Genomic DNA, 27296 nt, shown 5'->3' with positions numbered 1-27296 from the left:
TAGTGGAAATAATATCAAATAGTAATTAATAAAATAGAAATAGTTGCTTTAAGGAAAACTTCAGATACTCACATTATTTGAACAGAATGGCATGCAGCACACCATAAACTTTGTTAACTTAAATGACATACCTCAGTTTTCATGTCACTCTAACACAAATGAAGTTTCAATCGTGTTTACCCCTGCTAAATTGTGAAATACATTCTCAGACACCTAAGGAAGTTTCAAACATTCAAAATTCTAGAGCTATAGATGTTTTGTGAGTAGCTCTTCATTATGGATCACTAGACTGGATTAGATACTAAGTCAGCTTGAGAGCTCTATTTTATTGTTTAGAATGACATATAATTAGAAGAGAGAAACTGTCAAAAAGGAGACCATACAAAGTCAAGCCAGCACTAATTAGAAAGTCTATGACATTTCCCAGATTTACGGAGAGACTTTATTTAATTCATTAAGGTAGGCACACAGTTTATGGTAATTTGGGCCAGCCTCATCCCCAATGGGCTACAGCTGTGAGAAGCAGGTGAACAGCATAGGGGGTAACGAGACCTGGAGTGCCCAGGGGCACTGACCAACCACCAAAGGGAACAGAGGGCACACAGGTGCAATGCATCAACATCAGGGGTATAAAAGGCTGGGCTGAAGAACAAGAAGGGCAGATGCTTGCAGCCTTCTGAGGTGAGATGATCTTACTCTGTAAGGGTTGAAGCTTTCTGAAATGGGTGATGATTCTCTGTGTACTGTGGCTGTTTCAACTGTGACACATTAATCAAAAGGTATCAAAATTTTTTCTTTCTTTCAAAGGTGGGTGGCGGCTAAGAGATATTATTATAAGAGATATTATTATTCTTATTATTTCCTATGGTTTCTTTTGAAATCAATAATCAAAATTTTTACTCCCAGGCTGAAGTTTAATGGACTGAAGGGTTTTAGACAGTAGCACACACATTGGACATTATTGGACGTCTTCAGGGAATTGGGGCTTCTCTAAGTTGAGCTTTTGTTTTACTCTGGGCTTCAACATATCAAGTGTATAGGGTCCAGCCTTTTGTGTACTTTCTTTCCTACCATGTAGAAAGGGATTTTCATGGCTAGGGAAAGCAGTTTTTGCCAGAAACTTTTCTCATCCAAATAGAACTGGCAAGTAGCCAGAAATGTGCTGGTGGTTCTTTAGTTGTGAATTTTAATTTCCAGGCAGCTCCTTTTAGTACTTGTTCACATAACCTCTGCTTCTCTTGTCGCTACTCTGAGCAGAGGGTGTGAGCAGGTTCCTGGTGCAGAAGGTGATGGCTACAGGCTCAGTCTCCAGCCCCAGGCCTTCACAGGGTTATGGGGAGGGGCTCTGCTCTGCCAGCCTTCCTGCTCTACCTGGAGGCTGGCAGCAGTGTGGCCCACTGGGCACAGCAGCAGCTTGCCCACAGCTTTCAGAATCTTCACTCTGTCTGATGGGCAGATGAAAGCCAGGCTACTCAGCATGCAGAGGGCAGTGTAGTTTGTCCTACAGTTGAAAAATGATAAGGAGATTTTTACTTGGTTGGCTAGAAACTTCTTTACCCTCTCCTGAATAAAAAGCCACCCCCATGCCATTTTTTTAAAACTCATTGTCATTCATTCAACAGTGTTAAATCTGCTCATTTTGAAGTATCAAGTGTTCTTCCCTAGCAACAAGATTTTTCTGTAAGTGACAGATTGGATGTAGGAGCAGGGTGGGGCAGAGTGAAAATATATATTTCTAAAAATACTGTTCAATAACTACTGCCTTTAGAGCCTTAGTGTTAACATCATGCTACTGATTGTTTATTTTAAGTAAGGTTCCCTTAAATGATAACCAAATTTGACTTATAAAATTTGTTCTTAAATTGACACATACGATATTAAGTTTTAAATATAGAAATAATTTATAGCTCATACATCTCAATTCTGTATCACCACGTAGGAGTCATTTGTTTAAAATATTCCTTAACAACAGGCATGTACTAACATGGGCTCTAAAATCTGTGGCACCATACTTTAAAAGCCTGTTTGCATTTTGTCTGTTTCTTTAAAGGGCTTCCGTATTGTCTCGGACTCCCCTGGAAATGCAGTAAGGATTCGTATCACATCTCGGTTGCCATAGCAACAGCAGTCTTTCCCATAATGAGCTGCATCATCTGAACTGATGTCACAGCATCATGCAGCAGGTCACACAAGGCACCTCCTAGTATTGCATCTTACAGATGTGCCGTAAACATCAAAAGAGGATGATTTGAACAGGACATGGTAAGTTGCAAAATATTCTGCTGCTCTTAATTGCAGGGTTATTTTTTTCCTGTTTTGTAAGGTTTTCCTAATGTAAGTGTGTGGGTTTTGCCTTGTAAAATCATTTTGAAGAAAGATGCTGCATGCCTAAGTATTATTTTCAGGCAGACAGGCTAAGACAAAGGCCTACAGAAAATGCATTCAGTCTGAATGTTTAGACTTGCCTTTGCATTAGTGATAATACCTGAATATTTGAAGAGGGTATATTTAAATTTCACAATCCAATTAAAGTGGCTACTGTCTGATTTGCTTAAATGGAAAGAATATCTGTTTTCAATTCTAATGCCATAAACATAGCTTGTGCTTTTCCCTGTCTCTTCATTTAAGCATTCTTATTATGTTTAGCTCCTCTTTGAACCTATTTTTTCTCAGTAGCATGAATATCACCTATTTACTTTCATTGGCCTTCCATGGCATGATAGCACAGAAAATGCTGTGCAAACTGGTGCTGAACGAGCAAGTGGAACAGTATTGATTTTAAACATGGTTTAAACGTACTGTCCTATTTCTACTGGTATTCCTCAAAAAAGCAAAACATAGATTTAATTGTCAAAAATAACCAAGTATTTTGAAAGGACAGTAGCTTTTAGCTCTTCTACTCTTTTACTTTCTTTGACTCTGTTTTTAAAATTATAATATGAATTTAGTGAATTTTTAGAACTATCTTTTACTGGAAAGAAAACAAGCTTTTTTTCTGCTGCAACTGCAGTAAAAGGTGTAGCCAAAGATTCAAGCATTCTGAGGGGTTTTGCTATGAATAAAATAATAGCAATAATTAAAAAGGCTTCCACCTCTATCTTGGGAAGAAAACACATATCTTTTATATTTAGAAAGCTGGTTAAAATAATGTCTACAGTATTTAGTAATTCTTTACACTGCCCAGTATTTGTTTATGTTGTATTAAGGTTTTTCTTCTGGAGGCTAGGTTTATTTTGCTTAACTTCAAGTTAATCTTGCTGGATGGTATATAACAACATTATTGTTTGATTTTGTGTGTTTGAAATATTGTCTTTCAGCTGCTTGCTATTAGAAGGAAAAGAAAAGACCAGACACATGTCATTTTAATTGATCAATATGTCCACTAGGAATTAGGGAGTGGTCTCTGGCTCTGTTTCTCCCTGTGTAGTTTATGTTTCAAAAGTGCAGCAAGAAAAAAGCAACCACTAATTTTGTAGTGATATCAATATTTATTGTGAGGTTTGGTCCCTTCTATTTGATAAAATAATACATATAGTGAGACTTCTCTTCATAGGGGTGTGTGTGATGGTCTTGTCTGGCAGAAGCTGGAATAGTGCCCTTATATCTTAATTAGGGAGTCTGTACAGAATCATATCTGCTTTTTTCTGCATGGCCTGGGTACCTCTGTTGGGTTTTTTTCTCCACTGCAAAACATAAAGCAAATGACTGTAAATTAGTTATTAGAGTTATGTTTTATTTATTTGCGATACATTTTACAGTATGAAAGTGGTGGTCTCCTGCACTTGCAGCTCCCATCAGGCAAACTCGGAAGGGATGAGTTAGCAGGAGGATGGGGGCAGGGCAGGACAGCTGGTGTCTGCCTAGTGGCAGAATCGGGTGTGAGGAGAGCTGGTGAGCAATGCCCTTAATGTGCAACTCTAGGGATCATACAAGAACAGCCAATGAGACATGGATGTAAGATATTTCTGGTTTGAATGTTATGCTTTTAGTATCATCAATAATAATAAGTGTATTTTCTTAGATTTTTGAAGTGACTTGATTACAACTAGAATTTCTGAGATCAATGTAAAAACTTAGGGGAAACGTACTGGGTGAAAAAGGACAACTTTTGATGGTATTAATGGAGGCATAACCTACTATGAGGCCCTCAGTGAAGAATTTTTTTTCCCCCTAATAATAAGAATACTGTGATTTTTAATAAGAATGTGATTTTTAAACACTTTAACAAGTTCCTGTTACTATCTATTCCTCACACTTCTTACAGCATTGTTTGCACTGGGAAACACCTGCTAATAATGGAGCTGTGATGGCACTACTTGATTCTTGTTAATCTTGCCTAATTCTGATTCCTGCTGAGTACTTTGATTATAGAATGCTTCCAGTTAATTTTTGTATGGGCCCAAGTGTTGCACTGAGATCTGTTTGTGAGGATATGGAAAAGTATGGAGTGATGGAGTTTTTCTATGAAGAGCAAGCCTGATTGCCTGAGAGCATGACCAAATGTAGAAACAGTAAAGATACCACACAGTTGTGCTTGTTGTTGAGGCAGGTTCATAACTGGTACAAGTGAGACAGCATTTGACAGTGTGAAAATTGTGCTGCTTTCAGCTTTGTTTCACAGCTGGCCTTATACCATTACTGAAGCAATGTTTTGTAAATTCATGTATTCTTCCCTGAAGTGGCTGCTTTTGGGCAGTTACTCTGAAGGCCAGAGTTCCTCTGTATCTGCAGCATCATACTGACGTGGAGTTGGAGATGGGTGTGTACCAGTGAACTGAAAGGATGTTACTGTTTCTTCTTCATTTTGCTCTGAAGGGTTTTATTATATCATCAATTAACTGGCTCTAACATAGCTTAGCACTCAGTGCACAGAGAAACAGAAGCTTGGTTCTTCCCAAAGCAGCTGTAGCAGCTGATGACAAAACCTGACTACAGCAATGGAAGTTGGTACAATTTTAACACTTTGTGGGGTGTTTTTTTCACCATACGGCAATGCAAAGCCTGCCTAGAGGGGATCAGAGCATGCCCTCAATGGAAGGAAGCTTTCTTTCTTCCCTGAAGAAGAGTTGAGGGAGCCCTATGCTCTGAGCTTTGTCTTTTGTGGGTCATGTTACAGTAGCACTGTGGGTGGGTGTCCTGTGCCTCCCACCTCTGACAGATCTGGAATGAAGCTGTGTTCAGAAACTCATCCCTTGAAAGTCCAGTCAAAGGAGATCTCTAGCAGAAGTACTCAGGCGTTGATTAGAATTGATGGCATTTCCAAAATCCTGGTGAAATATTTCCTTCAAAATAGTTGAGGAATTGGAAATAATTTAAAAATTCCCATGCCATCTCCTAGTCTACTTGACACAGCAGTGACTTTTACAGAAGGGTTCATGAAAGAAATACTGACAGAATTATGGGCTTGATTTTTTTCCTGGTCTCTGCTGAATACTCTTAGCTTCAGGGAGGGACAGAATGTCTGAAGTTCCAGAGTTGCTTTTAAAAGAAAAAAATAACAATGTGTATTAAAAGATATCATGTTTATCTCTTGAAATATTATATTTATATTTTGTGTTGTAAATATGGCCCATGTTCTATAATGAAATTACTTTACATTTTGTAATGAGATGATATACTGGTGTTACTGGGACAAAATTAATAATACATGAATGAAAAGATGACATCAAGAAATCATCTTGGAACTAATAATTATGTCTGAATATGAGCATTTCTGTGGACTGGACAGGGTAAAGGTGACTTTTGCTTTTCCCCTTCTATAAAAACAAACACTCCTTTTCTGCAGCTAGAATCTACTCTCATTAGAGTTGCAAATGTTGCCCCTATAATGAGTTACCTAGACTGGGCCAAGTCTTTCCTGCCACAGGAAAGGAAGGAATCAGTGCAAAAGCTGAGCTGGATGGAGAGCCAAAAGGAGACCAGATTAGTGAGCGAACAGGACATAAGCGGGTGAAAGTGGCAATGCATGGGCATCATATCTGATATCACAGTCATGATCCAGAGTTCTCCTGCAAAGGCAGCTCCCATCTTGGGCTTCTGAGCCTCTGGAGACTTTGGCAGAGGGCAGGGCAGATCTCAGCTGTGTTTCTAACCCTAACAAGCTGTTGCTGTAGTCATTTTCTGTTTAGTCAGTGCTTAAAGGCCGCCTGTACCTGGCTTGCTGCACAGGCACGTATCCTGTTTGATCCATGCTCCTGGACAAAGACCTGTGGAGGTGGAGTATTGTCCTCCTCATATCCAGTCTTATATTTTATATTGTTTATAGATTAAAAAATAAAAGTACCTATCTCCACTTCATATCCATTAAAAAACCTGCTAAAGGTGTGTAATGTAAATCCTTCAGCTAGTTTGATATGTTCATATTTATATGCATATATAATGTCAGAAGGGTCACCACAGAAATCACTCTTTGAGTATCAGAATGTGCTTTCCTGAAGCAAAATTTCTTATTTTTAACAAGCCTTCAGAAAAGCTTTGCTTCTGAGGAAAAGAGGGAATAAATTAAAAAAACAATCCAGATAGCTCTTCCCTTCCTGTTTGGTGCATGAAAGACAGGTTTCAAATATCTGGACTCCTGAGTGCTATGAATCCCAGCAAGGCTGACTCAGCTTTTCATCCCTCCAAGGTCAAAAAATTCAGCTCAGTGTACTTTACAATGTCTGGCATTTTCAGGCAAGATGTTTCAAGCTAGGAATGCTCTCTGCTCTGTGTGAACTCTCAGTTTTCATGGCATGTGTCAGATGCAGGCTTGCCCTGGCAAACTTGGCCAAAATGCTGTTGCCTCCTGCTTGTCCAGTGTTCAGTCCTGGTGGCAGGCAAGGAGGGATTTTCCCTCAGCTGTGTTGAGAATGTCTTCTAAGGTGCCTAAAAGTGGAGATAGCTTGTAAATATATGGCATGTCCTCCAGCCTGAGGGATAATCTTTGTGCCCTGAGGAGAGTATCAGCCTCAAAGTTAAGGGTGGAGACTGAGCACTGTGAATTGCATTGACACTTCCCTGCCTTTGCCAGCCCAGTGGCTTCTGGAACTGCTGAGAGCACTGAGAGCCAGCAGTTGGCTCTGGAGACTCACTGCTCTCTAGGGTGAGGCAGCAGAAAGGCTCTGAGAAGGGGAAGCACCTGGCCCTGGGGGCAGCAGGCACAGAATTACTGACCCCCAGCACTGCTGCTGCCCCACATCCAGCTGCTTTCTCAGAGGCCCAGAGATGCTAAGTATTTAGCTGGACTCTGCATTCTCTCTTTGGCAAAGAGGTCTTTCAAGTGATGGTGATTTCAATGAGGAAATAGCTCTATAAAATGCTTTTCTCAGCCTCCATGGTACCGTGTCTTATGGGAGCTGACACACTTAGAAAGATGGCCTTTGTTAGCATGAGGTTGTGCTAAAGAACTCCCAGCATTTGACTGAGGAAGCACCCAGCTGCAGTAATTAGTTCTGCTTTCAGTCTTACTGTATATCTATTACTTTTGTGTATGTTTTTTGTCTTTCAAGAGCTGCCCTGTACTGATGCTCTTGTTAGTTCAATGTTGTCCCAGTTTCAGAATTAGGATGCAGGCATGAAGTTGCTTCATGTGCTGTCAGATGTTAATGTCAATTTTTTGCTAGCTGGGTGTGTGGATAAAATGAAGAACGCTAGTATCTGAATCCAAGTTTGGTTGTTCTCTGTGTAATTTTTGCAGCATTTTTCCTCTGGTCTGAAAGCTTATAGCTGAATCTTTACTTCAGTCTTAAAATGCATCCTGTGTATCCTCCATAAGTCCTCCTTGCAGGTTATCTTAGACTTGTATTTGTTTTCAGCTCTTCTCAATTCCATCATTTATTGACTTCCTCTGTCTTTCTTCTTCCACCTTGCTGTTCCTGAATTGTTTGACTGTAATTGCTCTCTTCTACAAAGTTGTCATTCTTTTCTTATTTAAACACTTTGGAGAAATATTGCATTTTTTCTGGACAGTTTCTGTGGGACTTCGGGGTTATTACCATGTTTTAAATTAATAAAATTCAGATCTCTCTACTGGAGCTTGGATAGAACTCTTACAGTGCTAGGGGCTGTAATGATTTGCCTGAGAAACAGGCAAATCTTTTCTGACTTGTTTGCCTTGATTTTCAGCTTAACTTGAGGTGAGTAAATTTTTTTTCTTGCTTTTCTTAAATATTTCCTTAAAAGAGATAAGTAATGCGCCCAAGTTTCTTGGAAAATCTCTGGCAGACCTGGGAGAAAAAGCTATTTTTCCTGTTGCTTGTATAGAACTTTAAAAAAATTATCTTTTATCTGGCTGTCTTTGTATTTTCCTGTTTGTGCTTCTGGTTTTTTTTGTGGTAGGCTGTTTTTTAATGGTCATGGTTTTTTTGGATAAATCTGAGCTTTTGGTGGAGGTCCATCATGAACTTTCAAGGGATTTAAGGCAAAAAAAGTGTTACCTGCTATAAACTAGGCTGCAAATTAACACAAGAAGCATGGAACATTCTAGTTTTAAAAAGAAGAGTATCTGCTTATCATAGTGTTTTAGAGAAACTGACTGTGTTGATTAAAATGAAACAAAAAGCTGCACCTTTATGCAACATAATAATATGCAACAAAAAGTAAAAAGTTCTGTGCACTCCTTGGTTAAAAAAAAACACTCACAGCACAACAAAACCCCACATTTGTTTTGAAAGTTTTAAAACAGCATTTCCCTTATTGGCTGGATAAGTGCTCCTCCACTGTTTAACAGATTGGTGTGATGGAATATTCTCTGCCAAGACATTTGATACAACAAAACATGTCTGCATAATAGGAAAAAAAGAAAACAATGTACCTACCAACTGAAATATTATGCTCATTAGGTAAAAAATTGGGAAGTAAGGACAGATGCCTTTTTTGCATTACATAGTACAACATTAGATGTTGGTAACCAAGTTGACCAAGAAATGCTGTTAAACAGTTGATTGTATTACATTTTCTATATATATATATGGTTTTGACAGGTCTTTATTTGAGAGGCAGATAGAACATGTACAATGAACATAAACCAAAAAGAAAAGAGCCTGATATTGTCAAGTATGAGGGCTGTATAAAATTGTTGTTCAACTGATATTGCAAAATAAGCCTTAAAGAAACTTAAACAAAATACTAGTTAATGGTGAAAAAAACTAATGAGAAACTTTTCTTGATGTTTAGTTTTTATCCTGAAAAGCTGTACTTCAGAGCTGAGTGCTATTGATGGAATAACTACAGTCTATGGAGAATGTTTTCAAATAAGGACATCTTTCAAAGCTGTGGCATGAAGCTACTCCAGGCTACTTGCAGTTTTCAAGTGTGTTAGATCATGTCTAACTTTTCCTGCTGAAGAGGCCAATTCCCTGGCCAAGGCTGTACTAGCTAGTATGTGTCCTTCCTGTACTTTAAGCTTCACTGCTAGTCTCTTAACACATACCATTTTTTTAGACTAATAAATCAGATTTAGATTGCTAAAAACCCCTCCCCTTCAAGCTCATAGCTTCAGCTCGAACAGGCTGCTATGTGTCACATTTCAGCATGTCTACTCTGTTGCTAAGGCAATGACACAGCAGATATGTAAGTTGCCATTTTAACAGTCAGCTATTAAAATCTGCAGAGTATATTCTATAGATCCTTAATATGCCATCTAGTCTTATTCCTTCTCAAAATTTCATCCTAGGATCTTACTAGGTCATTAACAGCAGCAAGAATTTTTTTTTCGTGTTAATATGCACAGATAACCTTTGAAAATAATTAGGGGATTTTGGGTTTTCTTGTATCTGGAGAAGGTGGAATCTAAATATACTCTGTGCATGATATAAAAACAGTGTATAAGCAATAATGGTGCTAGCTCTTTCAGAAGAAAAGAATTTTGACCCCTGAAGTGCTTTGCACCTCTATGCAATGCAGTAGCTTTTTAAAGTAAACTTTTCAATAAATGTAGAGGCTTGATTTTTCTATTTCTGTGAATTACACTGAAAACTTCTGAATTATTCCTTCTGCTCTGCTTTGTTAGGTCATTTTGAATTGGATTGGAAGTTTAGTTTTATTTGCTGGTCCCACCTATGTGATCCCTTTTCTTTGCTGTAACTTGTAAAGTCGCTTTAATCAAGAGAGAGAAATCTCCCTCAGATGTCTCTTGTCCCTCTTCTTGTTACTTAATTAGTATTTGTTCAAGTCAAGATCTTAGGTGTTCCACCTCCTGTGCTTGTCATGAAAATGAAACTAGTACTAGGAACTCCTGGGTTTAAATGTTAGTGTAACAGGATAGAGAAGAAAAGCTGGTCAGAGAAGTGATAAGCTACAAGAAAGGTAGTGAGTGGCCTGTGATACTTGAACCAAGGAGACTGGAAACTCTTTCTGGCCTGTGATACTTGAATCCAGGAGACTGGAAACTGCTTCTGGCTCTGATACTGAATGTGCCCCTTTCACATTGCCTCTGTACCTGTGCCCTTTGCTCATTCCTGTGGAATGGACATCATGTCATTGATTCCCTTTGCAAACCACAGTGTGTTTGTGCCAGGTGACGCCACTGCCAGTTTAACTTAACAGTTAAAGGCAAGTAGCACACACCAGAGAGAGTGGTGCAAGGGAACAGGGCTGAATGGAAGGGATGTGGGGGCTGGAAAATGCCATGTTAAACCTAAAGCAAGGAAACTAGCTTTGGGGATTTTTGGTCTTAGGTAAAATATTGCACAGCAGAACATTTACAAAATATATCGAAAGCTCAGTGGTTTTGGCAGCACAAATTTGCATTTTTAAGTAGTGTATGCTCAGCTATGTTCAGTCTGCTGAATTGAAAATGTCAGCTGAATTCTACAAGTAAGTTTAAAATGACCAGGTAAATATCTGTACTGGCTGAGTCGAAGTGATTTCCATCAGAGAGGCAGCACCTCTGTAAAGCTGGATGCAATATGTGCATGCCATTCTTAAAAAGAAATTACTGGTTTTTGTGAAAGGGGGACCTGCCTGCTTTTGCATGATCTCCAAGGGCTCCTTTCCGAAATTAGAGATTGATAAGAACTGTTCTACAAGACACTGTCTTTTCAGTTACTGCAGACACATCAAAACACCAGCTGTTGATCCTCATGAAACTTTATTGCCTAGGTTTTGTTCAGAGAGCACACAACCCAAACCAGCTATTGACAGATGGATATGCATTAAATGAGATATAAGATACATGATGGGACCAACATCTGCTCTAAATTAGGCAGTCCCCTGGGTTGTGGAGATATTGCTCTTTCCAGTCTAATAAATATTTTTTAAACCAGAATAGCTGTGTCAAGTAAGCTAAGGGTGAATATTTTCAATTAATGTGCCAACAGCTCAGGGAAGAGGAACATAGCAAGAAAGGCACTTTATGAGTGATCAGGAGTAAAAGTAGATCTCAAAATAACCTCTATTATTTTCTGACTCCCAATATAATTTAAAATCCACTTCAGTTTTGTCTTAGTCCTTAGACATGTAATTCTGATTCCTATATTCATCTTTTGAACTGTTAAAAATTAAATCTAGGGAAGTATTTAGTAAGTAAATTAAAACAAGCTAGTCTGCTAAACCCAGCACCTAAAACCACTGCTAGACATGTGAACTCCAACACCATGTTTTATTGCACTTTATTGAATGGTTTAGAAATTGAATTGTGCATTTCCCTGTGTTCTTACTGACTGTTAATTGTTGATGGATCCTTTTAATCTGAGTAATACCACATGGTTTTAACTAGCCCTTAATAAATTCAGACTATGGACAGCCATTACTTAAGCAAAAGTATGAAGATAAAATAACTTTTTTTTTATATTTGTCAGGTGCTTTATTGGTATGGGAGAACCACAGGGAAGGCAGAGGTTATAGAGAACCTCAACAAACCTTCAGCCTGTGAAATGATATTTCCCCCAGCTAGATCCAGCCTGAAAATTATACAGTCTGAAAGTGAAATTTGATACCACTTGGAGCTAGGAAAAATGCCAGCTTGGCAAGGCTCATAGTTTTTTTTTTTTTTAGCAATGTTTTCCTAGACTGGAGGCGGCCTCAGGGATTATAATTAGCCTGTCTTGGACTGATTAGTGTTGGGTACTTGAAGATCCTTGATCAGCAGAATAACACGTCCTGACAGCCCAGTGGAAGAAAGTCCAGCATTTGACTTCTCCTTGCAGGCAGCTGAGAAAAGAATAAATCCCTTTATGAGAAAAATGGTGGATGTACTGAATACTCAGATGTAGTTATCTCCTGGGCCAGGATGCAGAGTGATGGATTCCAGCCTTTCAAATAATTTTACTGAAAGTGAGGAAAATAAAATCTGTGCCATAAGATGCTATTTAAGTTCTTCTTTTCTGATTGATAGCTCATAACTGCCAGCTGGGCCACAAGCAGAAGGTAGCTTTCTTTCTTCTTCTAAGATCTTCTAACACATCACAGAATCAAAGTTAGATTCAAATGGGATGAAAAAGGTAATGTGATAAACCCCAAAATTCTGTGCAGTGACCTGTTAGAAACATGATAAAGATGTAAATATAGGGCAGATCACCAGCCATTGATAAAAAAGTTATGGATCAATTAGCAACTCCATCATCTTGAGAGTCTGAAAAGTCTGATAATGTTATCAATCAGAGTATTACACTTTTTGGGTGGTAATGCAATACCAATTATATCCTTTTTCAACGTGAGGAAAAACATTGCTCTTTAAAGAGATTATAGGAGTAAATGTACAAGGTAGGAAAGGAGACTGATATCTATCATTCACTTGACATAGATGGTTGTTCACCAGGGATGTTGACTCCAAGTAACAAATCTAGCAGACAGCATGGAAAACTCTATTAACAGTCCCCCCACCAAAAATCCAAGCTTCTGAGAGTGTTCTTTTTAATTTTAAAACAAGAGTGAGGGAGCTAACAAGGCATAATGGTACTTTAATGGCTCCCAGTGAGATAATTCCTGCAGCAGTGATGAGGAGGAAGGCTGTCAGAGTTCCCTTGGGAGCTGTGCAGAGCATGGGAGGAGCAGGGTCTGCAGCACAGCAGCAGTGAGTGGGATTCCTTACCACTGATGATATTGCATGCTGATAAATTATATTTTGGAGCTGCTCCAAAATATCAGCGTTAGGTTATTCTTGAAACTACCTTAGCACTTACTCCTCTCACAGTTATTTCTCTGCTGCACCTATTACAGGCATGCCAATGAATCTTGCCTCAGGTGCTGCTCAGTTCTTGGTACAGATCTAACTCAACTGCTGCTGACTTCTCATGTTTCACTTCTAATGGAAATATAAATCTGTAGATCCTATTCAAGGCTTACTAGGGTCATTAATAAGCTTCAGGCCCAATATCTTCCCATGTTGTGTGGGGTTTTTTTTGTTTTCTTTTTTTCCTGATTCTGTGATTTCCCCAAGGAAAGTGTCATGAAGTTGAACAAAGCCGAGCTGCATTCTTGGAAGAAGTAAAAACATTAGAAATGTATGTGCCTCATTTGAGATTGAAAGGGTTGATAAAGGGTTGTGGGACTGTACAGATTTGGGAATAATCTTGCTCCTCAATTTCCTGCCAAAAAATGAAAATGTTATTAGTTTTGCCTGTGAAGTTCCGGTTGCTATTAGAGTACTGTGAAGCACTAAAGTGTTTTTTGTGTACTGGAAAGCTGATTATGATCTGAGTACCAGTAATACTATGCAGGTAGGTTTTAAACTAATTTTTCAAGAAGCTAACATGAGTATTTTGCCTTCTTGAGAGATGATAAAACAATCTTCTCAAATTTTATCCTGGTTTCAATTTCTAAAACATAGCTTTAAAAGGGTAAAGTAGCCAAAATCTTCAGGAATGCATCAAAAGCGTTAAAGAAGTGAATTTATTTTCTATAAGGCCAAGTGAGGTATCCATGGCTTTAAAGTAAGATTGAAAAAATTACTAATTTTTATGTGGAGTGGTCTATAATGGTTGATAATGTCTTAGCATTTTATTGATTTTTGTTTTGTTCTTATTTGAAATGAAAAAAAATTCCTAGTACCGAATCTGAAAATAAAAGGTCCTTGATGTATAGGAAACAAAGTTTTGTACAGTGAATTCTTGGGACTAAAGCATGGTGGTAAACTTAAAATGTGAATTTATGGGAATTATTTATGATAGCCCTAGGGAATGAAGTCCTATTTAATGACAAAGCAGGGATAACTGTGATGGAGTACACAGGCAGTAAGAACATTAGGGTCCAAAATCACAACTCCATCTGCTGATGTAATTCCACCTGAATTTGGAGAGGAGCAGTAGTTATGGTAAATGCCAGGTTTTTTTTTTTTTTTTTTTGTAGCTCCTAGAAACCAATAAGCCAAACACAACAGTGTGATCCATTTTGGTATTAGTGTTATACTTCTATGCTTGTTGGTATCACCACTGTCAGACAGACTTTGATGTGAAGTCATGCACAGATGCACAAAAAAGTCACAGGTATCTCCTTCCCACCCCAAATGCCCACTGTGCTAGCGCTGAGAGTCTGTGAGCAGGCCTGCAAAGTCACCTCCTAGGAACACAGCAGGAATGTGAGAGGGTGTTAAAGATTTGTGCTGTGACCTCCTATATGATGTATTACAAGCTTTTTGGTTTTTGGGATCTTTACTGCGAGAAATATATGGGGAGTGCTAGAAACGAGAGTCAGTATCCTTTTAGGATGCTTGGGCAGACAGGGAAGGGACTTGTGAGGAAGAAAAGAATTGTGCCCAGGGTGTGTTTGTGGAATCAGGGCTTCCAGCTGCATGGGAAGGTGAGAGTCAGAGCCTGCACAAGCCTCAGAGAAGGGGCACAGAGCAGGAAAAAAGGTTTTGGCCAGAGCTACCCCAGGTAGAAGAGGGGGAAAATTGGGTTTCTGGCTACAAGAAGCTGAGGGAGAATAAGGTAACAGCTGAAATAAACAGGCCAGAACTGCTGCTTGACAACCCCATGGGCTTTGGCTCCAATTCAGCTTCTGTCAAAGGAACATGAAAATTGCAAACTCCTCTGTGGCCATTTAATGTGTATGATGCACTATTTCTAATCATATTTGGAATATGGTTAAAGAGTTAAAAAGTACAATATGCAAAAAATATATCTACTGGCTTTATTCTGCATGGTTACAGCAGAATTTAAGAGCACAGTAATAATAAATTTAACTTCAGCTAAGCAAGCTAATTTTTTAAATCCTTGGAGACTCTGCAAGACGTTTTAATGGGTCCTTTGTGATGTGGATATGTCCTCAGTTTAAAAACTGGACTAAATGGTTCCTTTTGCATAACTTAGGAAGGAGCTAATTCATACGGTAATGATTTCAGGGCACTGCTAAGCTAGACCAGATGTGGATGAATGGCTTAACAGTGAAATGCTGTATATCCCATTACAAAGCTTTCTAGGTCTATATCCTTCCTCTCTTGGTAATAAGCTTGCAGTTAATGAGTAAGTTCTTAATACACAGTTATATGTCAAAAGAGGCAACCGTAGTTCCACCATGGTTTTTGATGATGTTGAGGAAGCCAGTCATTGACAAACTGAATTGACAGGGTGTTCTGTAATTAGGAAAAATTTTGTGTATCATAGCTGCCCAGAAAGATATTGTCTCCCTCTGTGTTTTAGAGGTTAGAAGAGAAACACATTGAAACCATAAACTAAACTTAATTTCTGGGTGAAAAGAAGGAAATAGTGTAATGTAATGAGCTGCCAAATAAGGAATGAACTTTCTGAAATATCAGCTGCAGTCTTTTAAATATGAGCAGTTTTTGTCTAAAAATAAGACATTATTGATTTTCAGAGATTAAAAAAGTTATCTTTCTCTTGTCTGAAATATCAGGAATAACAAAAGATAATTTATCAACCTTTCTGCTGTTGCTATTTAATTATGTAGAATAAAATAGTTCAGTTGTCAAGAACCTGCAATGATCATCTTGCCCAATTGTCTGACTGCTTCAGGGCCAACCAGCATGTTGTCCAAATGCCTTAAACACTGACAGGCTTGTGGCATCAAAGACCAACAGCTAAGAGGGCTGTTCCAGTGTTTGATCATCCTCTCAGTGAATAAATGCTTCTTAATGCCAAATCTGGACCTCCCTGGCTCATCTTTGAACCATCAAAGAGCCATTCATTTGAACCACCTGTCCTGTCACTGAATACCAGGGAAAAGAGCTCAACACCTCCTACCCCACCTTCCCTCTTTGGGAAGCTGTAGAGATCAATGAGGTGTTGTCTCTAAACCTCCTTTTCTCCAAACTAGACAATCCCAAAGTCCTCAGCTGCTCCTCATAAGAAATACCTTCTAGTCCTTTCCCAGCTTTAGTGCTCCTCTCTGGATGCATTCAAGGGCCTTCCCTTGCTAACTGTGGCACACAGACCTGCCCACAGCACTCGAGGTGAGGCCTCAGCTCTGAGTGCAGAGGGGAAATGTCCCCTTTTGGCTGGCTGGAGATGGGTTGGATACACCCCAGGCTGGGTTTTCCCCCTGGGCTGCCTGGGCACTCGCTGCTGGCTCACACTGAGCCTCTGCCAGCCAGCACCTCCAGCCCTTTCTGCAGGGCTGATCTCCAGCCACTCCTCCCCACATTAATACTTGTGCCCAGTGTTACCCAGATTTATATTATAACATAATAATTAAAAATATTAAATTGATTAGGCTTACAAGCTCAGAGTGTTGAAATCTTGGTTGTGTTTGGTGCTAGTTCTATATTTGTAATTCACTCTTAGTTGCCCTTTTATTTGTTTAGACAGATATTTTGGGGTCAGAAATGTTACATGAACGCTTTGAAAATCAAGGATCATCCACAAAACATTATGGAGTTGTTCAGCCAATTAACTAATGAAGCCTTAGTGCATCTGTTTACCTCACCATTAATTTTGTCTGTGTCAATGCTTTATCATAGATGAATAAAACATAATTCAAGTAAATAGAGAAGAATTTAATTAAAATCCATGTTCCTTTAGAACATCTGTCACAAAAAAAGCATCTGTCCACATAAAAAAATCTTATGTGCTGTGATTTTAAAAAGAACTCTGTGTTTGTAAACAAAGTATTTTTACGGACTTTACATTTAATAGTTCAGATACTTCAAAGAATAGGCTGCTTGCCTCTGCAAAAGAACAGACAATACCAGTAGATGTGCTACTTTCTGAAAATAATAACTATGTCCCTCCAGCATGTAGCTCAATTTAATTACTGCTGACTTTTACTTTTTTTTTCCCCATGACTATTAGATTACAATACTGAATTATGGTCTCCTTAATAAATCCAAGCATAGTAAAACACTATCTTTAAAATAGCACTGAAGGACTTAAATTGAAATTCTGCTATCAGTTCTCTTTTCCTCTGTGTGAAACTAAATGAGAGCCACAATTTCATATTTTTTACAGCTGGAGCACATAGGTTAGGCATTCATTTTTTAACCAGTTTGGTAGACAAGCTTAATAGGCAAATGATATTCTTTTCTCTGGGAAATAGTGAATTTTCTTCAGGAGTTTGAAGATTCCTCTGGATTTTAAAAGTATTCAGAAGGACTTGGTACAATAGTTGGCAAGCAGAACTGTCTATCCATAGACCAGAGTGAGACCCAGGAAATTTTTTCAATACAATGATATGGGCCAGAATTTAAAATTCTTTATGGCTTCCCAGGTAAAAAAAAACAAATAAATACCAGAACAAGACTGAAAAAGCCACTTTGGTTCCCATCATTTAGATTTTTATTTAGAGTAATTTATGCTAGAGCTTTTCCTTTTTTTCAAAATTAAAAAAATCTTTTAGAAATGTTCTAAAATGTGAACTTTTTTATTCTGAGAAATGTAGGAGCAAAGCTAATATAGCACTCTGATTGTTTAAGTCTTGTTTCTCAGTAAGCTGATTTTAGTTAAAACTTTACAAATGAATTTTAAACAATAAGGAAAGAGAATTTGCAATTAAAGGCCCAGTTTCTGATGTTGATGAGAGAAATCTCTTATCAGTGCTGTAATGACTAAAAATTATGACAAGTTTGAAATGAATGGATTAAGGGACATTAACATAAAAAACCAACAAAAGCTGTAACACTGGCCATGTATTTAAAACCTCTTTCAAGGTTCTAATCTTTCAGAAAAAAATCTCCCTAATCACATTAATTCAGAATTGTATGTAGTTCTAGAATTATAACGTTTACAGAATAAAAATTTTCAGGTATAAATATAAATGAAATTTTAATAGTAAGCCTAAAGTTCATATTAAATATGACAGCCATTACAGTCTCTTTCATTGACAGTTTCATAAAGAAAAATGTATTATATGTAGCAACACAGTTAAAATCTAAGTGAGAAATTGAATTGCAGCTAAAAATAGGTTTGAAGACTGCAGCTTTAATGTGTAGGAAAATATATTGGTCTTTTGGAGTTATTTGGTCTTGTCAAGCTCTTCAGGCTTTTCAGAAGGCAAAAGAAACATTCCTGTGGCTAATATGTGGCCTAGCCTAAGTGCTTGCTTGGGCCTCAAAGCAATTTATGATGTGAATTTTTGGGACATTTTGTCCTACTTTTCTCTGCAGTTTGAAATTGTGAAGTACTCTGGGAATACCTTCTTGTGGCTTTTCTGACATGACCCAAATGAAAAATTAAATACTAGAAAACACTGTTACACTTTTGGTGTCTGCTATCTACTGCCTGTAACACCACAACTTTCTTAAATCAGTGAAGACAATTACCTTAGGAAACACTGTGCTGGTTACCAAGCCTAAGAAAATGTTTTGAAATTTGCGAGCTCTCGAAGCTTTGATCAGACACTGAACTTCCATTCTCCTAAAATCCAAGTGGCAGACGTAATTTTTGAATGATTCGAAGTTACCTTAGAGCTAAAAACTTTATTTTCATTTTCACAACTCTTACCTTTCATTGCTCTTTTTAAAATTCCTTAAATTAAGAAGTGATGGATACTGTTGAATGAATGAAGACAGGAACAATGTAAACCAGAATGTTGTCTAGAATGAAAAGCAGTGGGTAATTGAGTTAGCAGTCTAAATCTGTGGGTCATCTAGCACTTGATATGTAAGTGCTAACTTATGTTACTGTTAGGGGGACTAATACAAATTTAGGTACGTTGCTTTTTATGAAAGTTTTATGAAGGGTGAAGTTCTTTAGAGAATTTGGAGAAAAGGATCAGCAGGATGGGACTTGTAGTAATTTGTTCCTAAACTACAAATGCAGAGTTGGATTCCTTCCAAGCTGGTATGATGGCAAACCTGCAAAGGCCTATACCCAACCTTTGGCTGGTTGTTGCTTGATAGATCTATACTGAAATAAAAATCTGCTCTGTATTTCAGCATATTTTTAAAAGACGGACATGAGTGACTACAAGCATATGAGGAATAATACTTCATAGCTCCAAAAAACTGTAGTGCATATATTAAATCTTTTATCCTGGAATGAGAGTCCTGGGACAAGTCTGCTGCTGGTAATTCCATAATGAAGTGCACTGAGAAATAGATATTTTTGTTTGGTGACAATTTATTGTGGTCTCAGGATATAGAAATCCTGAGACAACAATAGATCAACTTGCTAGCTTTGCAGCATATAGCACATTGATGCAGAGAACTCCAGCCACTGAAACAGAAAGGCTGCTTTAGTGGAATATTCTGCTAAATAAAGATAATTAATAAATACATTTATATAAAACATAAACAAATAAAACCAAATAAATACAATAAATATATTTATCAACTTGAATTATTATTAGTGGAATATGGCTACTTTTGGAGTTATCAAATTTACAAGTTTGAGAAGCCACTCACTGCAACCCCCTGTGTCGTAGGGATGACCAACAGTGTCCACCTCAGAATTATGTATATGCAGTGTCTTCAAGCAACTAAAATAATGATGAAAGGGATCTTGAAGACTGACTAATAACTTCAGTTGAATATTTGCTATGGAAGTATTTGCATTATCATAGCATTACTCATAAATATATATGAAGCCCTAATGTACTCATACAAATGTATAGCTGTACTTATTAATGAGATCTGGTATACTAAAAAGCTTTCCTTTATTTCAAAATCCTTGCTTGATGAATCTGTTCACCTTAATTTCAGGAGGTCTCCTTCCATCTTCTCATAGATGGGTGCTGATGCTGCATTTCCCTACCTCTAGTGTGGTCACTAGCAGATGGGAAATGGGTCAAACCCTCTCAGAAGCCATATGTTTGCTCCCAGTGGGGAGCTGAAGGAAGAAAGGATTGATTTAATCCTTATTACTGCAAGAGCAGCCGTGTGTAAGGTGCATTTCTCCTAGGACTTTAAAATATTAATTCTAATTAAGGCAGGAAGTGAATTGGAAGCAGAATACAATACAGTAACTCTGTACATGCATTTCTATTTCATTGTGATGGGTACTTTCTGCTGCTGCCTGTTTGCTGTCCAGCAGCTGCTTCAGCATTTCCCTGGCTTGCAGTTTGCTTAGCTGTCACCAGCACTGCCTCTCCCCTCTCTCCTTATGGAAATAATGGGCAGTGCAGTCTGCTGCAACCTCCTGCAGCACCTGCTCAGCTGCAGACAAGCCCTGGCTGCTGTGCTGGTCTAGAAGCTGGTTTGACTTGTTGGTGGCTCTCTCTGTAGCTCCTGCAGCAGCTTGCCTCCAACCACTTCTCTTTTCTTCAGGGTTTCTTGTTCCTTTTGCTGACACACACTCACTCCTGTGGACATACCTTGTTTTAACTGCAGCAGAGTTTTGTGTAACAATATTTTATTATTCTGTCTGAAGGTGGAAAAGAAATTTTTCCCCTTGATATAACTGAGTCCCAGAATAGAGGAAATGCTAGCTTTTTATTTACTTGAGGTATAGGCTTAGATTCTCTGCTCAGAAACTGCTCCAACTAGTTTAACCACAGGACAGGAAGTGATAAACAGAAATTAGGAACAATTAATCCAGAAGAAGGGCAGTGACCTTGCAGTAGCTATAAGGGAACCTACCAATAAATGAGACATAAATTGCACTATAATGTGGGCAAAGTGTCATATTCTTTGAGATACAGGCTGAAAGAGGCTTTTGGGGCATTTCATTTGAAATGTTCTGCATTTTCTGATGACTAATACAGATTTTAGGTTCTAAGAAGTTTTGTGAGTAACAAAAGCATAAAATAAGTGCAGGTGAATCTTTCTGTCATGTCCTGTCAACATTTGGTGGGTTTTCAGACCTGCAATACCAGAAGATTTCAAAATTTTTTGATTTGAATAGTGGCATAGATGATAGAGGCCTTAATACATTGAATTTTTCTTAAAATCACTCAGTACTGGTCTTGATTTCAGCAACTGCACATAGTGAAATCATATCTAGACAAGTGTGCCTTTATTTGTACATTCTGCTCAGCTTGTAGTAATTGCTGCACTTGGTTCTGACAAAAAGAATAATCTGCTGTTTCTACACTTACTTTGGTCCCTGTCTCTCTTGAATATCTGGGATGTAAGAGTGGAAAACCATAGTTCTTCAAGGTTTAATGTCAACAGCAAAATGAGATTATTACAGAAGCAAGATTTGCTTTGTTATAATATCACTCCTACCTGTTTTTTCCCTTGCTATAGTAATTGATTTTTCTCTCTGTCACTGTTTACTTAAAAAACTCTGAGCTAAAGATCTGTCAGCAGAGTGGATGCAGACACCAACCCCACATTTTGCCTTCACTTGTTCTTGGAGCTCCTATTTGTCCACTACATCTACTTTCTCATCTAAATGTAGCCAGTGAGAAAGGGAAAGGGTCAAACTCCTCTTAGCAAGTCCTTATTGTATTCCTTTGAATTTATAAGCCATAGCTTTTCCATGTGCATTCCAATTTTTTTTAATGTGCTCAAAGAGGCATCCTCTGAAAACTATCTGCTGTTGCTTGAAATTTTTGGGTGGAACTGCTGCATCTGAATGCCACTCCAAAGTCAAGAGCCCTACTGTTAGTCACTTTGTGAAGTTGTCCAGAATCTTCATGTAGTTTTTTTCTTTCTGCTGGTGGGCAGCATGTCAGAAGGAGGACTTGCCAGGTCAAGCCTCTCAGTTGAAATGCCCTGTATCTAGAAATATGAGTAGACTAGGATGTAAAAATCAAGCCAGGGTATTTCTAATAAAGAAGCACAGAAAGAGGAAACTGGAGAATGTAGCTAAGCTGGAGGGAAGCCTCAGTGAATGCACTGGAGGGCTGTCAACTCCCAAATCCTTAACTTGTACTGAAGTAGACTGAGGTTAAATCTCTCTCTCTTGAGCTTACCTAGGGCTTGGATCTGAGGGTTTTTATTGGCTAGCAGATCAGTTAGAAAGAAGACTTGTGAAAACCATAACTAACTCGGAGTGAAAATTTGTTTTAGGGGCACCAGACATGTTCTTTATTTCAGTCTGTATTTATTTCACTCTTACCGTTTTCAGTACTGTTTTCAATTTATTTCACTCTGCCTTGTTTTCATAGGAACATTGGTGTAGACCAGCCACCAGCACTTCAATCAGAGATACTTGTGTACAACTTGCACTAGTCTAGAAACCAAAGTGGTGAAAATGCTGACAGCATATCTATAGTTCTAATGCTGTTTGATAGCTGCATGTACCACGGTGACAATCTAGGACGCTTTTTCTGTGCTTAAAATATGCTGTAATTTCATAATGTTCAAACTGCAGGCTGGATACCACCCAGAGCAATGACCTCTGACTCATCCAAAGAGCCAAGTGCTGAGAAACCACTGAAGGTGACTGTGTGCAGGATTAGATTTACAGCTAGAGCTGTGAGACAGAATTGAGAAGGAAAGATATGTGAATATTGTGTTAGGATTGGAAGGCTTAAAAGAACACCAGGACCAAGACATTTGATCAGGGTGATTCACCACTGCACTGGGGGAAGTATCCAGAAGCACTCTAGTGACAGGAGTGTGAGGCATGTTCTTCACTATATATTCAGCCAGGAACAAGGTACAATCTGTCTCTCTTGCATCTCTGAACACACAGACTTGAACCAGTTTTGCAACTGGAGCAAATCAGTGAAACTCTATTAACCTAATTGAGTCTGATGCTCAACCTCAAGGGGCTCATGTGCTTTGTTTTGAGATTCTTCCTTTTCTTCTGTATTTCTTCCCTTTCACCTCCTCCCCCCATTTACCTGGCAGGTTTGCAAAATTTAATATAATGGCTATTTAACTTTCCTTCATCCAGTGGCTGTTTTCTGACTGTGAAGAATAGGAATAAGTAGGTCACAGCAAAACACTGAGGATGTGGAAACTATTGGAGCTTTGTAAACTGTGCTCATTCAGGTAAAAATACAATCTATCCAGTAGACAAGGTATTGTCCTGAATGAGACCTATTTCTTTGCATCTGGAAGGTCACATAAAGATACAAATGCATTTAGATTTATACGCAGGTGACTTTTTTTCCTATATATCAGTGTAAAGTGGTGTGTAAAACCTTGGTGAAAGAGTAACTTTGGACATGAACTTTTCCAGATGGGTAAATACCTCAAGCTGAATTTTCTTTGGATTTCTTTTGGGAGGGGGAGACAGAACTTCTGCAAAATATAAGAGAAATATAGATTTGCTAGTGATATTAAAAAAAAAAAAAAACCAAACAAAAAAAGTGTAAGAATTTCTTTAAGGTGCTTTAGTATCTTTAAAATAAGACTTTAAAAGCATACTATAAAAGATGAACTTATTACTGGCAGGAGGTTGATCTTCATGTCTTGCATGACTTTTTGCTTCAACAGCCAGTCAGGAGATGTTGTCTTGAAAAATTCTTCATGTGAGTGAGATTTACTGCTGTTTGCAGTTTACCCTGCATTGCTTATTGAAATTTCCAAGGGTGAATTTTGTATTCAACACGGAAATGTGAGCAGGAATGTAGTTTTCCCTCTGTTTTTTTTTTTTAATGATTTTTTTGCAGTTTTGCAAGCATGGAAGAGATAAAGGGGATTTACAAAAGGTTCACACAAAGTGCAACATTTCCCATATCACAAAACAGTGCTCTAGCTTCAGACTGCATGCATCATAACAGAACATTCAATTATCACAAAATTTCTATTTATTTTTCAACTTTTAAACAGGTTCAAAATTATTTGCCAATCATAGATTAAAAGCCCTTATATTGCTAGATTGCTTTATTTCCCTAAAAGCACCTTAAATAGCAAGTACAGCCCAAATTAGTTTTATGTGCTGTATTTCATTGTCTGCCTCCAACAAATTTTCAAAATTCGTATCTGTTAAATATTAGTTAAGCATACATCTGCTGTTTTTTCATCACTCCTGTGTAGCCTAAGCTCTCTAGTTTCCTTGCCCATATCTTGTCCAAAACAAATGGTAGTCCATTTGGTTAATCATACTTACAGAATTGCTCCCATTTTTCAAATTATGCTGTGCCTAAGAAAGGCCATGGGGATCTGTTCCCTTCTTTGTACTATTGAAATGAATCAGAGAACTGCTTTGCCTACCAACTGTTATGCACCTAATTAACATTACAATGTAGTGTTGTAGTTCCAGTATTTATTACAGAAATCTTTCTCCCAAGACCCCAGATCAGTTCATTAGTCAGTTGTGATTGTTTGGTTACTGCTTTTTATGATGCTCATAAAAAGAGCCATCCTCATTATTGCTGTAAGTGTAAGTTACATGCATTCAGGTCTTTGGTTTTGTTTGACTCTGGTTGCTGGAAGCTACTTGAACATAAATTATAAAGATAAGATGCAATTGCATCAAAGCATGCCTTATTCATGCCTGAGTGAAGTGAAACATTGTTTGTCTGGGGGGTTGTTTTTTCTTTCTTTGGTGTGTTTACCATGGGCAATTTGTGGCATGTCATCCTCTCTCATTTGATAGGAGTGCAGTTCAAAGGAAGGCACCTGGGACTTCTAAGAGATCACGTGTTTTTGAGAGCATGGTGTGCCCAAAAATTACCAGTTATGCAAAGTCTTCTATGTTTTCTCCTAAAGATTTACTGCAAACATGGACCAGTGTTGCTGGTTTTCTCTGCATTCCAATGCACTTATCAAAAGTTTTGTCAAAACTCTGTTAGTCAGTCTGCTGCTAATCTAAACAAACAGATTTGTGTATTTACTTGGAACAAACAAATCTGACATATTTTAATGTGTTTTATATGAACAAGCATTAAGCTAATGCGTGCAAAATATTTGCATAGATGGTTCTCTTTCCTTTCATTGCAATATATGCCATTGCTCTCATCACTTGTGTAATTCTGTTCCACAGCAGCACTGTGTAACACTGCAGAGGATGCTCCATTCTGGTGCTCAGCCTGTATTTCCATTTCTTCCACTAATTTAGTAAAAAAAGGATATGCATATATATTGGTATATTTTTAAGAGAACACCCCTAAATGAAGAAATGTGAGGAACACAAAGGTTCTTAACTGCTCTTCACAGCTGGGGCATAAGATTGAGGAGCAGCACCACATGTTATTACTTCAGAGATTTGCACTTGCAGGAAACAGCTTCCAGCCATTTCCTCCCTGCAGACCCTGCCTGCAGGCAGGCTGTCCCTGAGTTAGTGAGGGTCATGGAAAAGCAGTTAAACTGTTCTATTTGATTGGGATCTCTTTTCCTTCTCCCTGTGAAATCATGGTCTCTCCCAAACAGCAGCTCCTGTAGTTCTCTATCCTCAGCTTGAGATCTTTGACAGCTGAGTTTTATCCTTACAATAAAGGAGTTTGCTGCCCCATGCCCTGTTTCCAGGGTGCCTACTATTGCTATTTCCTCTACAGATTTTCTGCAACAAATATAATCTCTTCTTCCATTATGCTATAGCCCATAGGAGGATGTTGACTGTACTTACTATCATGGGCAGCAATTTACCTCACAGTGTTGCCTGCTGCAGGTTACAGGTGAAGCTACAGAGCAATCTAGAGATGTAGAGAAGGTGTTAGCAGACTGTCTGTACTGGTGGATATTCCTCTTGTGAATCACAAAGAGTCAGTGATTTTAAACCAAGCCATTCCCCAGTCAGATGCATGGTGCTTATGCAGGATTAACAAGCAGTTAAGCAAGAAACCTCAGCTGAATAAAGGTTATAAACAGACCCTTGCTCTGTGTCAGAGAGCAGCTCAAAGAGGGTAATGCTTCAGTTCAGGATGGCTGCTGTGACTTGAACAGGCCACCTGTTTGGGTTACATTTTCTGGGCACTGAAGATGCCTACCAGTATAAAGACTTGGAAAAATTCAAAGATATCCTAAAGGTGCTTTTTAATTTTTGGTCCTCCTGAGATATGAGTTCCTTTGTGTGTCTTGAGGACAGGCAGCTGATCACCATACAGCTCTAGGAAGGAAGAAAGAAAATGGTTCTGGTGCTTTTTAGTTGTTCAGATGCACCTAAAATGCTATCTTTGGAGCATTAGCTTATATCACATTGTATTTCCATTGATTTTCAATCTTTTCTTTTAAAAAAAGTAACCACCCTTCACCCTGCACTTGCATAAATCCTGCACATGTCATTTCTGTAGATGTAGGAGTATAAAACATGAAGGGCAGAAGTAAAAGATTATAAACTCCAGCTTCTCATCAGACCATATCTCTGTCATGGTATGGATTTTGTTTCTGTGAGCAACCTGGGAAAAAATATAGGCCTACCTGCTTGAAAACAACCTGACAAATGTCAGTGGAATCTTTTAAAGGAGCAAGAGACAGGTTGCAGCTTTTGGAAAGGTATTGGGGCAGGATTTTTATTATTCCTTGCTGTGGACCAATAAATATTCTTTCCTTAAGATCTTATGAAATGCGCAATTCTTGCCTTAGCGGCATGCTCCTAATTAGGCTTGTCATCTGATCATATGAAGTTTCTCAGTCACATTCACACTTGTCATGAGTTATTAAAATATGCTTCTGACTTGTGTCCTTGTCCGCCTGCGTTTAAAAAGAAGTCTTTCATTTTATCTGTTTCACAGAAAACCTTGAGCTTTTTTTTTGTCAGCATGCAAAGCATGGTAAGTGGTATAAATAGAGAAATTACTGGTTTAGTCCACACTTAAAACCTGAAAGTATAAAGAAAAAGTTTCTTGCTATCACATTCTAGCTTTGGAGAACTTGATTAAATAAAAATGGCCGACTCTGGCCTTAAAAAGATTTTTTAAATATGTATTTTTCATCCTCCAACTTTCTCCTTTGGTGTAAGGCTTGGCAATACTTATTCACAAATCATGCAGAGGTGTGGCAGGTACAAGCATGGTTGAGCATAACATGAAGGGAGTTTTGAAGAAGAAAAAAATGTATCTGCTTTTTTGCAAAAGTTAATAGCAAAACCATCTAGCATGTAACAGCATTATTGAGAACCAGAGAAGGAGCAGGGTGGTATAGTTTGGGTTCAAGACCTAACTCCTAAGGACTTTCTACCCTGTAGAATTAATAACATCAAGTTAAACTC

The 27296-nt window shown here is 38.3% G+C and overlaps 1 protein-coding gene across 4 annotated transcripts in view; it reads left to right on the top strand.

Annotated features, from left to right (window-relative positions):
- The first annotated feature begins 2107 nt into the window (after window positions 1-2107).
- Window positions 2108-27296, top strand: part of AKAP6 (A-kinase anchoring protein 6) — a 257106-nt gene continuing 231917 nt past the window's right edge. For all 4 annotated transcript variants that reach the window (XM_071426918.1, XM_071426920.1, XM_071426921.1 and 1 more), the window contains exon 1: window positions 2108-2262. The gene's annotated coding sequence lies outside the window, so the exon portion shown is untranslated. The remainder of the gene's footprint in view (window positions 2263-27296) is intronic.

The sequence above is a fragment of the Agelaius tricolor genome, unplaced genomic scaffold (assembly GCF_023055355.1).
Source record: "Agelaius tricolor isolate 1412-34295 unplaced genomic scaffold, bAgeTri1.0.p SCAF_5, whole genome shotgun sequence".
Classification (NCBI taxonomy): Eukaryota; Metazoa; Chordata; class Aves; order Passeriformes; family Icteridae; genus Agelaius; species Agelaius tricolor.
Note: the sequence above shows the minus strand (reverse complement) of the source record. Positions and strands in the feature narration are given on the sequence as shown.